The sequence below is a fragment of the Zophobas morio genome, unplaced genomic scaffold (genome assembly GCF_036711695.1).
Source record: "Zophobas morio isolate AGI-343-1 ecotype UQ-CSIRO unplaced genomic scaffold, CSIRO_AGI_Zmor_V1 ptg000002l, whole genome shotgun sequence".
NCBI lineage: Eukaryota > Metazoa > Arthropoda > Insecta > Coleoptera > Tenebrionidae > Zophobas > Zophobas morio.
Window position 1 is genome coordinate 10,478,366 of NW_026972107.1, and position 15,183 is coordinate 10,493,548.

Sequence of the window (15,183 nt, forward strand, 5' to 3'; positions counted from 1 at the left end):
GGGTTCGAATCCCACACCTGAGAGTATTTTGCGTTAAATAAAACACGTTTTAATGTAATGTTATTTATTGCGGAAATATAGAATACGACCAATTGTAAATATTTTTAGCATTATTTAATAGACACAAACATTTTTACTTCCCGAGCGTAAGCAAAGGAAGTATTGTAATCGAGTCCGTCGGCCGACTCTCTACTTTTACGTTTTCTCGATCTTTCATGACTCCTAGAAGACGAAGAAATAGGTCTCCCATTTCCGTCTGTCTGTCCGTCTGTCCGTCCGTCTGTCCGTCCGTCTGTCCGTCCGTCTGTCCGTCTGTCCGTCTGTCCGTCTGTCCGTCTGTCGTCCCGGATTTTTATTAGACAGATAATCTCCGAAAGTACTCGACCGATTGTTGTGAAATTTTGTACTTATATTAAGAATATCATGTAGATGGTAAAACGCTAACCAAAATTTGTCTAATCATCCCCACCACTAATGCGATGACGTCACTTCAAAATTGTACATAGTAAATGGGTTTTCAATTGTATAAAATAACATAGTCCTACACATGTAGTTTACAAACTCCGAATCGACTTTTCACCCGAAACGTCCAGATTTTTGAAAAAAAAATCAAAATTATAAAACAACATTTTGAAATTTAATTTTTAATCTGCTAACCAGAATGCTTTGAAATGCTACAGATGTTTTAAGGCTATAAAGAACATCATAAATCTTTAGTCAAAAAATATTTGCTTATCCCCTCCAAAAACTTGATGACGACAGCTCAAAAGTGTGTGGAATAAATCATATCTAAAATGTACAAAATATGATGAGTCTGTACTTGTGATCTATCACTCCATTAATATTTTTTGGATTTGCATATACAGGGTGACTCAAAAAAATTAATGAATGCGTAAATTTATTTTACTGATTTACTCAGAAACTACAAAACCGAATGCTTTGAAATCTTGCAGATTTTTTAAGGTTATAAAGAGCATAATAAATGTTTAGTCAAAATATATTTGCTTATCCCCTCCAAAAAACTTGATGACGTCAGCTCGAAAGTTTGCCGAATAAATCATATCTAAAATGTACAAAATATGATGAGTCTGTACTTGTCATTCATCACTCCATTCATATTTTTTGGATTTGCATATACAGAGTGACTCAAAAAAATTAATGAATGCGTAAATATATTTTATTGATTTAATCAGGAACTACAAAACGGAATGCTCTGACATCTTGCAGATGTTTTAAGGTTATAAAGAGCATAATAAATGTTTACTCAAAATACATTTGCTTATCCCCTCCAAAAACTTGATGACGTCAGCTCGAAAATTTGCCGAATTAATCATATCTAAAATGTATAAAATATGATCAGTCTGTACTTGTGATCTATCACTCCATTCATATTTTTTGGATTTGCATATACAGGGTGATTCAAAAAAATAAATGAAAGCGTAAATTTATTTTACTGATTTACTCAGGAACTACAAAACCGAATGCTTCGAAATCTTGAAGATATTTTAAAATTATCATAAGCATGGTAAATTTTTGATCAAAATGTATTTGGTCGTCCCCCCTAAAAAATTTATGACGTCACCACAAAATTTTACTGAATAAATCCTATCTAAAATGTACAAAATATAGTGAGTCTCTTCTTGTGATTTATCATTCCATTCATATTTTTTGGATGTGCATATACAGAGTGACTCAAAAAAATTAATGAATGCGTAAATATATTTTATTGATTAAATCAGGAACTACAAAACCGAATGCTTTGAAATCTTGCAGATGTGTTAAGGTTATAAAGAGCATAATAAATTTTTAGTCAAAATATATTTGGTTATCTTCTACAAAAAACTGATGACGTCAGCTCAAAAGTTTGCCGAATAAATCGTATCTAAAATGTACAAAATATGATGAGTCTGTACTTGTGATTTATCATTCCATTCATATTTTTGGATTTGCATATGCAGGGTGACTCAAAAAAATTAATGAATGCGTGAATTTATTTTATCGATTTAATCAGGAATTACAAAACCGAATGCTTTGAAATCTTGGGAATATTTTAAAGTTATTATAAGCATGGTAAACTTTTGTTCAAAATGTATTTGTTCATCCCTCCTAAAAAAATTGATGACGTCACCCTTAAATTTTGCTGAATAAATCCTACCTAAAATGCAAAAAATATGATGAGTTTGTACTTGTGATTTATCATTCCATTCATATTTTTTAGATTTTCTTAAGAGGTGGTTCAAAAAAATTAATGAAGTCAATTTATTTTATTGATTAAATTAAAGGCAACACTTATTATTAGTATTACACCCCAACCAACCCAATTTGGTAGACACAAAATTTGTTAAAGGAAAAACTCGGTTGAAACATAAGGGTAGCACGCTTATTTACATCGACTTTAACATTACAGACCTGCATTTGTTTTATGCGCTCACTTGGTTCCGCGAATGTGGAATAGACATGTTTATAATCAACCAATTGTGAATTTCACCGTCAAGAATTAAAATAAAACCCAATGTTTTATATAATAAGCGGAAGTTGAAGCAATAAAACCGATGGTCGTTTTGTTTACAGGTTCTCAGTTTGACTCTCACGTATGCTGTTACGCTTGTCATCTTAAATTAAGAATGTTTATACATAAACGATTTTCAGTTGCCTTTCATATTACTAGACAGCGGATTTTTGTCGGGCTACGTCACGATTATAGGTGGGGACGAGCTGGATCGCCGGTACTCAGTAGCGGGTGATAGATAATCACAGAATTTAATCGGTACTAATTCCATAAATATAATTAACGATTTATTAATCAAACGGCTAAGTAAATGAGAACGGGAATTAACAGCAGAGTGCAACGAAACAGTGTTATTCTAATCTCAAATAAACGAAGTGCAGTCCGCAACCGCAATGAATTCGCATCCCGTACGAGCCGTACCGAGTTTGGCCTTGCCTAGCCCGACAGAAATCCGCTCTCTAGATATTACATACCGGCGCAGTATACGTGAGTAAATTGTTTCGTTATTTTATTGATTATAAGAAATCAATATTCAAAAGGACCCAATTCATTTTCCCGAAAATTTGGGAATACAATAATTTTATTCTTAGTATTACACTGCATCCATCCCAACTGATATACGTGTCCTTGCAAAAATGTTGATGACGTCATCACAATTTTTTTTAAATTCCCACTACAAAAATGTAATGAGAAAAAAAAACACAATAGGCATGCAGTCGTCAAGTTTCCGACAGCGAGGGAAGTACTGTCTAAACTCTTTAGACCAATTTTTTATTATTAGATATATGATAATCACGTGTTAGGATTTCTTTGGTCAATTTCAGTCTTCTGTGGATTCCTGATTCACAATTTTGGAACAGTCTTTTCCTAGCGTTTCCATGAGATAATTTTCTTTATTTCTTCCTTTCACATATACACTTCCCCCCATGCTCCTTGATGTATTCGATCAAAATTTGTTTTATCGTTAAATCTCAACGTATATTTGATATATGATAACGTTCCGAATATCTAATTTGTTTCTTGATGCTGTCATCCAGTTTTTTGAATTGTTGTGTAGGCTTGAATATTTCATCTATTGTGTTAATTTCGTGGTATATATTCTGGCAAATGAAAACCTTGTACGTCGACTACAAACAGCTTCATTTTGTCGGTTATTTTGACTGACGGGTGAGAATCTGACTATGCTTTTCTCTTGTTATCAATCCAACTATTGTGGGTGTTGTTAAAACCTAAGCACTTTACATAAAATTGGTTACCTTTCTTCTTTGGAACCTTTTCTATGCTTTGCACCTTTTTCGTCTTTCAAAAAATATGTCGTAGGGTTTGTGAGATTAATCTTCCTTTTTGTAAACATTTCATTTGACCAATTGGGTGTGTCCTCGATGACAAACTTTCGATAAAAAGTAGTGGGGCTCCTAGCTCAGGTCAAATGAGGTCAAACTGAGCTAGAAGCCCCACTATATAACTACCACCTAGCATAAAAAATCAAGGTGGATTATAAATTATAACATGAGTAAGCTCGCAATGTTTCCAAATTTTGATCATTTTTTGTAAAAGTTAGTCATCAGTACTTGCTAAAAAGACCGATTTTGACAAATGAGATACCCTCTAAGAATAGAAAGGGTGGGTGGGCGGGGCTAGTACCTTCTAAGATAAGGCTGATTTTGGCAAATTGCATATCCTTTAATAAAAGAGAGGGTGGGTGGACGGGGATAGTACCTGCTTAGATAAGAATGATTTTGGCAAATGACATATCCTGTAAAAAAAAGTGGGCGGGTGGGCGGGGCTAGTACCTGCTTAAAAGTAGCAAAAGGCCGAATTTTAAAATCATTATATGTAACTCCATCAAAATGTGAAAAGGAATTTTTTTACTATTTTTCCTAGACTCACCAGTAATCCGTCATTTTCCAGACACCCGGTATAGTACCAAACAATAGAAAATACTTGGCCGATTGCGGTCAAATTTTTATGTGTGATTTAAGAGTATCGTCAATGGTAAAACGCTAATGAAAATTTGTCAAACTGTCCGCACCTACAATTTGATGACATTTCCTCATCATTTAGCGTAGTGAAATATTATTAAATTTAAGGTTGTCCCTTAAGGGTACATTATCGAAGGATCCTGATAAGTACGAAAAAAACTTTTCGGTGTAGATTAGAAGAAAATCGTATCTAATGCATGAAAACCTTTTATTTTTTAGAACAATAGCCATAGCATCAAGATCTTCGTAACTTTGTTATTGCAAGGTAAAATTAATTAAACGTGAAGAACGGAAATACTTATTAAGTAAATGGTTCATTATTAATTGATGCGAAAACTAAACCCCTCTTTTTTTTGAAAAATAATCCAAATTTAAGATGAAGCATTTTTTCAATATTTTCTTATAGTCAAGACATCCTTCGTTAAAGTACCTTTAATGGTGTTCGTGACATTCCGGACTTCCTCTATACTGCTGCACTCGTGTTTTATGAATCTACCTTGAATTTTATCACAATTACTAAAGTAATCTTAGCCGAGTGGGTTTGCTGATGGCTCCTTTCGGAATGTTTTTTTTTACTGTGACTGGTACTAGCTATATTTTTTGACTTATACTGGTTCCCATCCCTAAATAATATTTTCCCATTTCGAGTTTTAACTGTGTTTGATTGCATTTAAAGGGCGAAGACAGCTCTGTATAAATAACCTCAAATATTTCGGAAGCGGCCCATCTAATTTCCCTGAAATTAGAGTAGTATAGAGCTAACATTGTCCCTAATAAGGTGTTACACTGGAATCTAGTTGGGTCCACCAGAAATCTACAACTTAAATTCACGAAATTATTGCGTAGGTTTTGCTGATGATTTATTAGATTGTGGTTATGTTTCAGGGCTGCGGGAAGTGTAGGTGTAAATACATTTTCCACGTTAATGAATGTAAGCTAAATTTGATCGTTTTTCATATTGCTTTGTTAATATGTCGTGTCTGAAATTTAATAAACAAAAAATTTAGTTGTTTTTTGGGATTTTACTGCGAAAACAGAGATAACAGAGAAATTTGCGCATCAGACAATTTGACAGAAATGTTGAATTGCAATTTAATTGTAACAAATTTTAAAAGTAACAAATTAAATTTTGACTGTCTTACTATTTCATGTTTACAATTTTTTTATTTTCTGATGCGAACAAAATCTCCAATTAACCATTTGTTTTTCCTCCCTATACACCTGTACACAGTGCAGTAAAACTCCTAGAATGCACAGATTAGACGACGTAACACACCATTAAAGCTAATTTTAAAAACAATCCAATTACCTCCGCTAATACGAACATACTAGCCTGTTACGCAAAAGCTAGAAACTCTCGACTGACCCCCAATAACATCCATTTCAATTTACTGCACATGCACACGGCCATAAAACTCTTCAAGTGCATAACCCATGTCATGTTAATCTGGCTCATTTTGGTCTTGTAAATTTAGATTCACATCACCCACCTCTGGATATATACGTTGATAACAAAAATTCATCACAATGTAGTTTCCCTATAAATATTAATGCAAGCCAGTATAATTTTAAAAAGGCGAACTTTCAACTGCTTTATGAAATGTTGTCGTCCTGTAATTGGGAATATAATGATGATGTTATAGACGTCGACCAGGCATGCTTGTTATTTTACAGTAAGTTATATGAAATACTTGATTTAACCGTTCCCAAAACTAAGCTGAGGAGTGTGTATCGCTTTAAGTTTCCACCGTGGTTTAATGAGGAAATAATGCGTCATATTAGTCAAAAGGATAAGTTTCATAAGTTGTATAAAAAGTATAAATCGGATTACTATTACCATTTATTTAAGCAACAGAGATCTCTTTGTAAACAACTTGCAGATGCTGCTTATAAAAACTACATTTCTAATATTCAGAGCTGTATCTCTAATGATCCTAAAGCTTTTTGGTCATTCATTCATAATAAAAAGGGTGGTACGAGAATTCCTTGCTTCATGAGATATAAAGATTCAGATCTGTCCTCGCCCACTGATATAGTTGATGCTTTTGGGGAATTTTTTGATAGCGTGTATATTAATTCTGATCCTTTATATGCTGATAGGTTAATAAGTGACATTGCTCCGCAACTAAATGTTTCTGTTGACTCTGTTACTGAGGAGGATATTCTATTTGCATTGAAAAAGTCAAAAGACACCATGACTGCAGGACCTGATGGTATACCCAGTTTTTTATTGCGTGACTGTGCATGTCTTTTTGTTTCACCTCTTCTAAAATTATTTAATCTTATATTGCAAAAGAGTACTATGCCTGCTCTTTGGAAGCAAACATGCATTTGTCCTGTGCACAAATCAGGTGATGTCACTGAGATTAAAAATTATCGTCCCATAAGCCTGTTGTGCAACTTTGCGAAGATTTTCGAGACAATTTTGTATAAACATATTTATTCTAGAGTTAGTCCTTTCATTAATTCCTGTCAGCATGGTTTCGTTCAAAAAAGATCAACTGTCACTAATTTAGGTTGTTTTGCACAATATGTTTCAGAAATAATTGACAATAGAGGTCAAGTGGATTCAATTTATATGGACTTAAGCAAAGCTTTTGATCAGATTGATCACTTTATATTACTGAGTAAATTAAAAGCGTATGGGTTTTCTGATCAACTGATTTCATTTTTTCGTGAATATCTTACCAAAAGGGAACAAAGAGTACGATATCGAAATTTTTACTCGAGTCCAATTTATCCAACATCCGGAGTACCCCAAGGATCCAACTTGGGACCACTCTTGTTTCTTATTTTTATCAATGATATCACAGTTGAGGTATCTTGTAAAGCACTACTTTTCGCTGACGACTTGAAATTATTTTTAGAAATTAAAAGTGAAGAAGACTGCATGACACTTCAGAATAATATAAAGCACATTGCAGAATATTGTAAAAAAAACTGTTTAACTCCTAATAAAGATAAATGTTATATAGTCACTTACACCAAAATACACGAACCTATAAGTTTTTCTTATGAAGTTACCGGCAAGAGTTTGGTCAGGAAGGAGAGTATAAGAGATCTAGGTGTCATATTTGACTCAAGGTTTATGTTTGTGGAACATATGTATGACATAATAGCAAAAGCATTTAAATTCTACGGTTTTGTGTATAGAAATTGTAATGAATTCACCAGCTTAAGAGCTCTTAACAATTTATATTTTACAATGATAAGATCGCGACTTGAATATGCGTGTATAATATGGTATCCATTATGTAATACTCATATCACTCATCTGGAAACCGTACAGCGTAAATACCTAAAATTCTTGTGTTACCGTTTGGATGGGTTCTATCCTGAAAGAGGCATTGATCATCTAATCTTATTGAATCGATTTGGGTTTACATCATTAGAAGTAAGAAGAACTGTTGCTGTAGTAAAGTTTTCATATAATTTAATGCACAATAAGATAGATTGTCCTGAGTTATTAAGTAAACTTTTATTTATAGTTCCTCGTAGCAACTCCCGCAACAGAATTATTATTTATGGTCAGAATTACAGAACAAATGTACTACGTAAATCTCCTGTAACCCTTATGACTGATGCTTGTAACAAAATATCTAAGGATTGTGACTTGTGGGCAGATTCACTCATTAGTATAATCAAAGTAGTTCTAAGATATTTTAAATATAATTAGTGCTTAAATTTTACATTGTATTGTGGGTATAATGCTTTATTTTTTTAATGGTGCTCTATTACCGTAATGATGTGTTATTATTAATTTTTGCATATTGTAGGAATTTATGTTTTTTTTTCTATATTACAGTTAAACAATGTTTTTGATAATGTTATATTAAGTTAATTTCCATGTAATTGGGTGTAACCTGTTTGGAAATAAATCATATCAATCATATCATAACCCATAACTTCAATAAAACATTTCTCCAGATTTGCCATGCACTTAGACCAGAAATTCAAGACTGGCGATTACTTTAATGTTACATTTCTACGAAACCTTGAAACATGTTTCGCCCGCAGCCATGCTGCTGCATGCAGAACATCCGAGCCAGGAACACAAAAACCCTCGAAAAGAAAAGCAAAAAATATTAATGGACTCGATCTCTGTTCTTTATAATTAATTGTTATCAATTCTCACTTCGCTTCCCATCAAACGTTGATTAATGGAACGGGGTGCGGAGAAGAGACGTCCTTTCAGCTTAATAGAAGCGAAAGGATTTGCCCCGGCAAAAAATACCATTCCATTGTTTCTTTACCATTTGTTGAATCCTGGAAGGTAAATCGACCGGTAGAACTGGAAATGAACTCTCGAATGTTTTGATTTTCGCGTTTGTGCTCATGCCGCTTTGAGCAATTAAAATCGCGTGAAAATTGGAGAGATTTGTTTTTCAGAGAATTATTGCGGAGAGCGCATCCGGGCCTAGGAACTTCCCCGATTTGTATTTAGTTGAATACTTCAACATTTTAAATACTCTATTTTCAGTAATCAGCACCAGGGACCTTTAGTCTGAATGAATCAGTTTATTCCCCTTCTAAAAATTGATGACGTCTTCTCGAAATTCCTGTCTAAAATGTCTCAATAATTTGAAACGTGAAGATTCGTTGACAGTTCCACTCGGAATATTTTACCTATCTCTCTGATAAGTTCAGCCGGAGGGTGAAAAAGGGCGCGAAGATGTGAGATGGTTGAAACAACTTGACATTATTAGTAAAAGGGAGGGAAAGTTACGCACTCGATTTAATTGGAAGGATTAATCAATTAGAAATTTCAAATTAAGGCGAGCCTAGTCTTGATAAATAAATCTTCAGCGAGGGACGGACTTGATGATTTAATATTTAAAAATATTCAGACATTAAAATCTAACCATCAGATGAACAATTAATTAAAATTCAGTCGTTTTCCTGTTTCGAAATGTAATAACGCTTGGGTAAGACTTTCTTGGGAATTTAAATGAGACGACAGACTGAAATTAGGTGGAACGAGAAGAAAAATTACGTATGCCTCGTTGCGATGGGTTTCGGTTAAATCAGAAAAAAATGAGCGAGAATAAATGAAATAGCTTCCGCACGAACTTATTGAAAATATAAAATAGGTCATGCAACGGAGAAACCAATCATTTTGAGACGATTTGTTGAAGTCACCGTTGATTTAAAGCCGCCGCCAGTCTATTCTTTAAAGGATTTATTGATGGGAACGGGATAAAAGTTTGAAAAATGACTAAACGTTTGTGTAGGTGGGTTCGAGTAGTATTGTAAGCCACTGATTTGTAAGCCCGGGAGGGTTTGTACCAGCATAATGTCGGAGCTTACCGCTATACCGGCCCTAACAATATTCATCGAAATATTAGTAAAGTTCAATGGTCTGGAGCGGAATTTACGCTGGTTCAGTTAGTTTTATTCGGATATTCGAAATGGTCCTGGATTATAGCTGGAAGCTTGGTAACTCATTGTAACGACATTACAAGAATTTGCATTTGAATGAATATAGGTATACATACTCGCTTTCATTACGCCTCTGCGAGACTTGAAATGGTATTGTCTTAAAACTGCAGGTACAGAAATTACAGAGAAAGGAAGCCGCCCCTCATATATTTCACAATCCTTGATCCAGCCATCGCGTTTCAAAATCGTATCGGATTCGTTTTCAAAGGATTAAGCGTGTTGTGTTGTTGGCTGAAACAATGCCAGCGTAATTTGTAGATTTAAACTGTGCGATTTGTAACTATTAAACTGAAAGGAATTACATATACTGAGATTATATTGATTCTACGAAACTGCTGTTAAATTATACAAGGGTAGCTACTAATATCGGAGCGATATGGGTCGCATGGGCCGACTACGGAATGCTTTTAATATACATTTTCTCCTTGTCTCTGATGAAATTTTCATAAAATTGTTCGGATATGGCTTTTTTACAAATCATGCTCTTCATAAACTTAAGATGAGGATAAATCAAATGAAGCCTAGACGAGGAGTGAATACTGCATGAAATAAAATATGCGTAAAGTTGGAATCTTTCTCGGGTAAAATTCTATTCATGAATGCTTGTCCTAGATAGAATAGAAAAATTGCGAGAAATTTCAGGATATTCGTGAAGTTTACTTCGTCGAGGGATGTTAGAGATCCTGGGCAAAAAGTACAAATGTCTGACTAAAATAAAAAGTAAAATATGACTGATGACATTTACCAGCTCATAAATATTGCATACTTGATATACTTTTGTGTCACATATTATAAGAAAAAATCATGTTTAGATCGAAATATGTTTGTGACCCCGATTTGTACTAAAAAATGTCTATTACCGTAACGTCTTGGTCTTTACGCGGGTTTCACCACTTCTGCATAGAAAACATCTCTCTCACGAGCTGTACTTAATTATTGAATATTTCGCGTGCTCGTTTAACATATTCGGAGGAATGCAAATTTGTTTGCTTCATTAATTTTGTAAATGAAAAATTTCATAAATTCCTTCCGCTTTTATTCTAGTTCTTGAAATTAAATTTAGGGCAGAAATGAGAAAAAAAAACCGCTTATAGTTAGTTTCTCGCTCATCAAGGCCACTTCATTAAGCAAGTGTAGTTTCTTAGACAAATTATAATGTGTCCTATTTGCTGCACCTTGTCATCCGAACACTATTTATCAACTAAGTACTTAGTAGTGCTTCCACACACAATTTTTAAAGCGAACAACGATTTCATCTCCTATTTATTACCAAATGTGGCCCCAACTTGTGTTGAAATTATTCAAAGCTCTGTAGAATATACATACTTTCTCAAACCTGGCAAAATTGCAATATCGGCGTCTCGCATCCGAAGTGAATTCTCAAATTCTGTTGCGCATTCTGTTTTAACAAGACAGGTACCTATGCTACTTTTTGTTAAAGAACTCCTTGTGCTTTAGTAACCAGTTCTGTCGAGACAATAATGGTTGCATATATTTTCACACCTGCAATAATATTTCGTTAAACGTCTACGGTAGAAACTGTTCGCATGAGAAGAATGTCATTTATTTTTCAAGTTTGTTCATTATTATTGTTACTAAATTTTGATGTATTTTCTCCAACACAACGGATAGAGATATTGAAATTAAAAAACGCCATTATTTTTAGCTTAAAGGGGAAGCTTAATTTATTACAGTTTAAATATAGTGCCACATCAACTCGTGTTTTGTTTTAAACTACAAGATATATATATTTTAACGGATTTTGGTAGATCATTAAATTAGAATGACTCATTTTGTGCCTATTAAAAAAAAATATAAATATATAATATATGTATATATAAAAATTTTAGCTTAGGGAAAGACAGTAGTAGGAGTTCATCATATGTTAAAAAGGTTGAAACTTTTCTAGTTTTTTTTTAATCTTGTAACACCACAACAATAAACCTAAAAGGATCTTAAATCTGGGTTGCGAGCTGGCCATTGAGTTGGGTCTCTATTAATTAAATCCAAATTTCATAATAAATGTTTTTTAGATTTAAAAAATACATTTGTTCAATGTTTTGGAATTAACAAAAATTATAAAGCCGAGTTACACTTTTACTGTAATAATCTCTAAAAAGTAAGAAAATAGGCAACACCAGCCATTGCCTAAAATTAAATAGACCGATGAGGGGACACCGACACTTCGTATTCAGCCTTACTTATAAAAAGTTAAATTTTTTTGTAAAAATTTGAATGCCAATCATATTATTTTATATTTATTATTTTTTTAAATCTGGATTCGGGCACCGGGACGCTTTGATGCGTCTCGGGAAAATTCCCAATTTCCAGATGGTCCCATCCGCCCTGCCCATGATGTTTTTTTTTCAGTAGTTTGAAATAATCTCGACGAGAGCTTTTATTTTGTTTTTGAAGTAGTTTGAAAGCATCTGGCAGACCACTTGTATCTAGTTTTTGAAGTAGATTAAAAGAATCTCTGGGACACCTTGTGTCTGGTCTTTGAAGTGGTTTGAAAGAATCTTGGGGACCACTTGTGTCTGGTTTTTAAGTCGTTTAAAAGAATTTCTTGGACACTTTTTGTCCGGTTTTTAAAGTAGTTTAAAAGAATCTTAGGGGCCCCTGTTTTATTTTTAAAATAGTTTGAAACAATCTCGGGAACTTTTTTTTGTTTGGTGTTTGAAGTAGTTTGAAAGAATCTCGCTAAGCACTTATGTCTGGTTTTTGAAATAGTTTAAAAGAATCTCCGGGAAACCTTTTGTATGGTTTTTGAAGCAGTTTGAACGAATCTCGGGAACCACTTGTGTCTGGTTTTTGAAGTAGTTTGAAAGAATCTCAGGGACTTTTTTAGTTTTGTAAGTAGTTTGAAAGAATCTCACTAACTACTTGTGTCTTGTTTCTGAAGTAGATTAAAAGAATCTTTTGACTAGTTTTTGAAGTGGTTTGAAAGAATCTCGAGAATTTTTTTTGTTTGGTTTCTGAAGTAATTTGAAAGAATCTGGCGAACTACTTGTGTCTGTTTTTTTAAGTAGTTTAAAAGAATCTCTGGAACACCTCGTGTCTAGTTTTTAAAGTAGTTTTAAAGCTTCCAAAAAAGACGATGGATAAACGACACCAAAGAACGATAAAAACAGCGAAAACTAAACCACACAAACTGATGAAAAAACAACAAAAAACACATAAAATAAAAAATCACAACGAAAATGAGGCGATTAAGAAAACCGGACACAGAAAAATAAATAAAAAACGAATAAATCTAAATGCGATAAAAAAATTGTACAAACGCGCCAATAAATAAAACACCGACAAAAAACGTTAAAAATCGCTAAAAAAATTAAGACAAAAAACAACAAAAAACAGCGGAAACAAGGAGGCAAAAAAGACGATAGAAAATGACCAAAAACATATAAAAGTAAAAAAATTCTAGACAAAAAGAAGGCGATTAAAAAACGCGAGAAAGTAAACAAGGGGCAAAAAATAGTCAACAAATCTATAAAAAAGGAGACTTTTTTGTTTTGTATTTTGAAATAGTTTGGAAGAATCTCCCGAATCTCTTGGGTCAGGTTTTTGAAATAGATTAAAAGAATCTCTGGGACACCTTGTGTCTGGTTTTTGAAGTGGTTTGAAAGAATCTCAGGGACTCTTTTTAGTTTTGGAAGTAGTTTAAAACAATCTCACGAACCAGTTGTGTCTTGTTTTTGAAGTAGATTAAAAGAATCTCTGAGACAGCATTTATCTGGTTTTTGAAGTAGTTTAAAAGAGTCTCTGCGACACCTTGTGTTTAGTTTTTTAAGTATTTTGAAACAATCTCGGGGAATTGTTTTGTTTGGTTTTTGAAGTGGTATGAAAGAATCTCGCAAACAACTTATATCTGGTATTTAAAGTAACTTAAGAGAATCTCTGGGAGACCTTTGTCTTGTTTTTAAAGTAGTTTAAAAGAATCTCAGGGACCCCTTTTGTTTTGTTTTTAAAGTAGTAAGAAAGAATCTCGGGGACTTTCTTTTTGTTTGGTTCTGGAATTAGTTTGAAAGAATCTCGAAGACCCCTTGTGCCTGGTTTTTAAAGAAGTTTGAAAAAATCTGGAGACTTTTTTTTCTTGTTTTTAAAGTAGTTTGAAACAATGTCGGAGACTCTTTTTCTTGATTTTTAAAGTAGTTTAAAAGAATATCGGGGACTTTCCTTTTGTGTGGTAGTGAAGTAGTTTGAAAGATCTCGCGAACCACTTGTGTCTGGTTTTTAAAGTAGCTTAAAAGAATGTCTGTGTCATTTGTGTTTGGTTTTTGGAGTAGTTTGCAAGAATCTCGAGGACCCCTTTTTTTGCTTTTGAACTAGTTTGAAAGAATATCGCGAACCACTTGTGTCTGATTTTTGAAGTAACTTAAAAGAATCTCTGTGTCACTTGTGTCTGGTTTTTGAAGTAGTTTGAAAGAATCTCGAAACCCCTTGTTCCTGGTTTTTAGACTAGTTTGAAAGAATGTGGAGCCTTTTTTCGTCTTCTTTTTAAAGTAGTTTGAAAAAATGTCGGAGACTCGTTTTATTGGTTTTTAAAGTAGTTTAAAAGAATATCGGGGGCTTTCTTTTTGTGTGGTAGTGAAGTAGTTTGAAAGATCTCGCGAACCACTTGTGTCTGGTTTTTAAAGTAGCTTAAAAGAATGTCTGTGTCACTTGTATTTGGTTTTGGAAGTAGTTTGCAAGAATCTCGATGACCCCTTTATTTGTTTTTGAACTAGTTTGAAAGAATCTCGCGAAACCTTGTGTCTGGTTTTTGAAGTAACTTAAAAGAATCTCTGTGTCACTTGTGTCTGGTTTTTGAAGTAGTTTGAAAGAATCTCGGAGACTTTTTTTGTTTGGTTTTTGAAGTAGTTTGAAAAATCTCGAAGACCCCTTGTGACTGGTTTTGAAAGTAGTTTGAAAAAATTAGGAGACTTTTTTTGTTTTGTTTTTAAAGTAGTTTGAAAGAATCTCGGAAACTTTTTTTTTTGGTTTTTAAAGTAATTTGAAAGAATCTCGGGGACCTTTTTTGTTTGGGTTTGGACGTAGTTGAAAAGAATCCCGCGAACCACTTGTGTCTGGTTTTTAAAGTAGTTTAAAAGAGTATCTGTGTCACTTATGTATGGTTTTTGAAGTAGTTTGAAAAAATCTCGACGACCCCCTTTTTTATTTTTGAACTAGTTTGAAAGAATCTCGCGAACGACTTGTGTCTGGTTTTTGAAGTAACTTAAATGAATATCTATTTCACTTGTGTCTGGTCTTTGA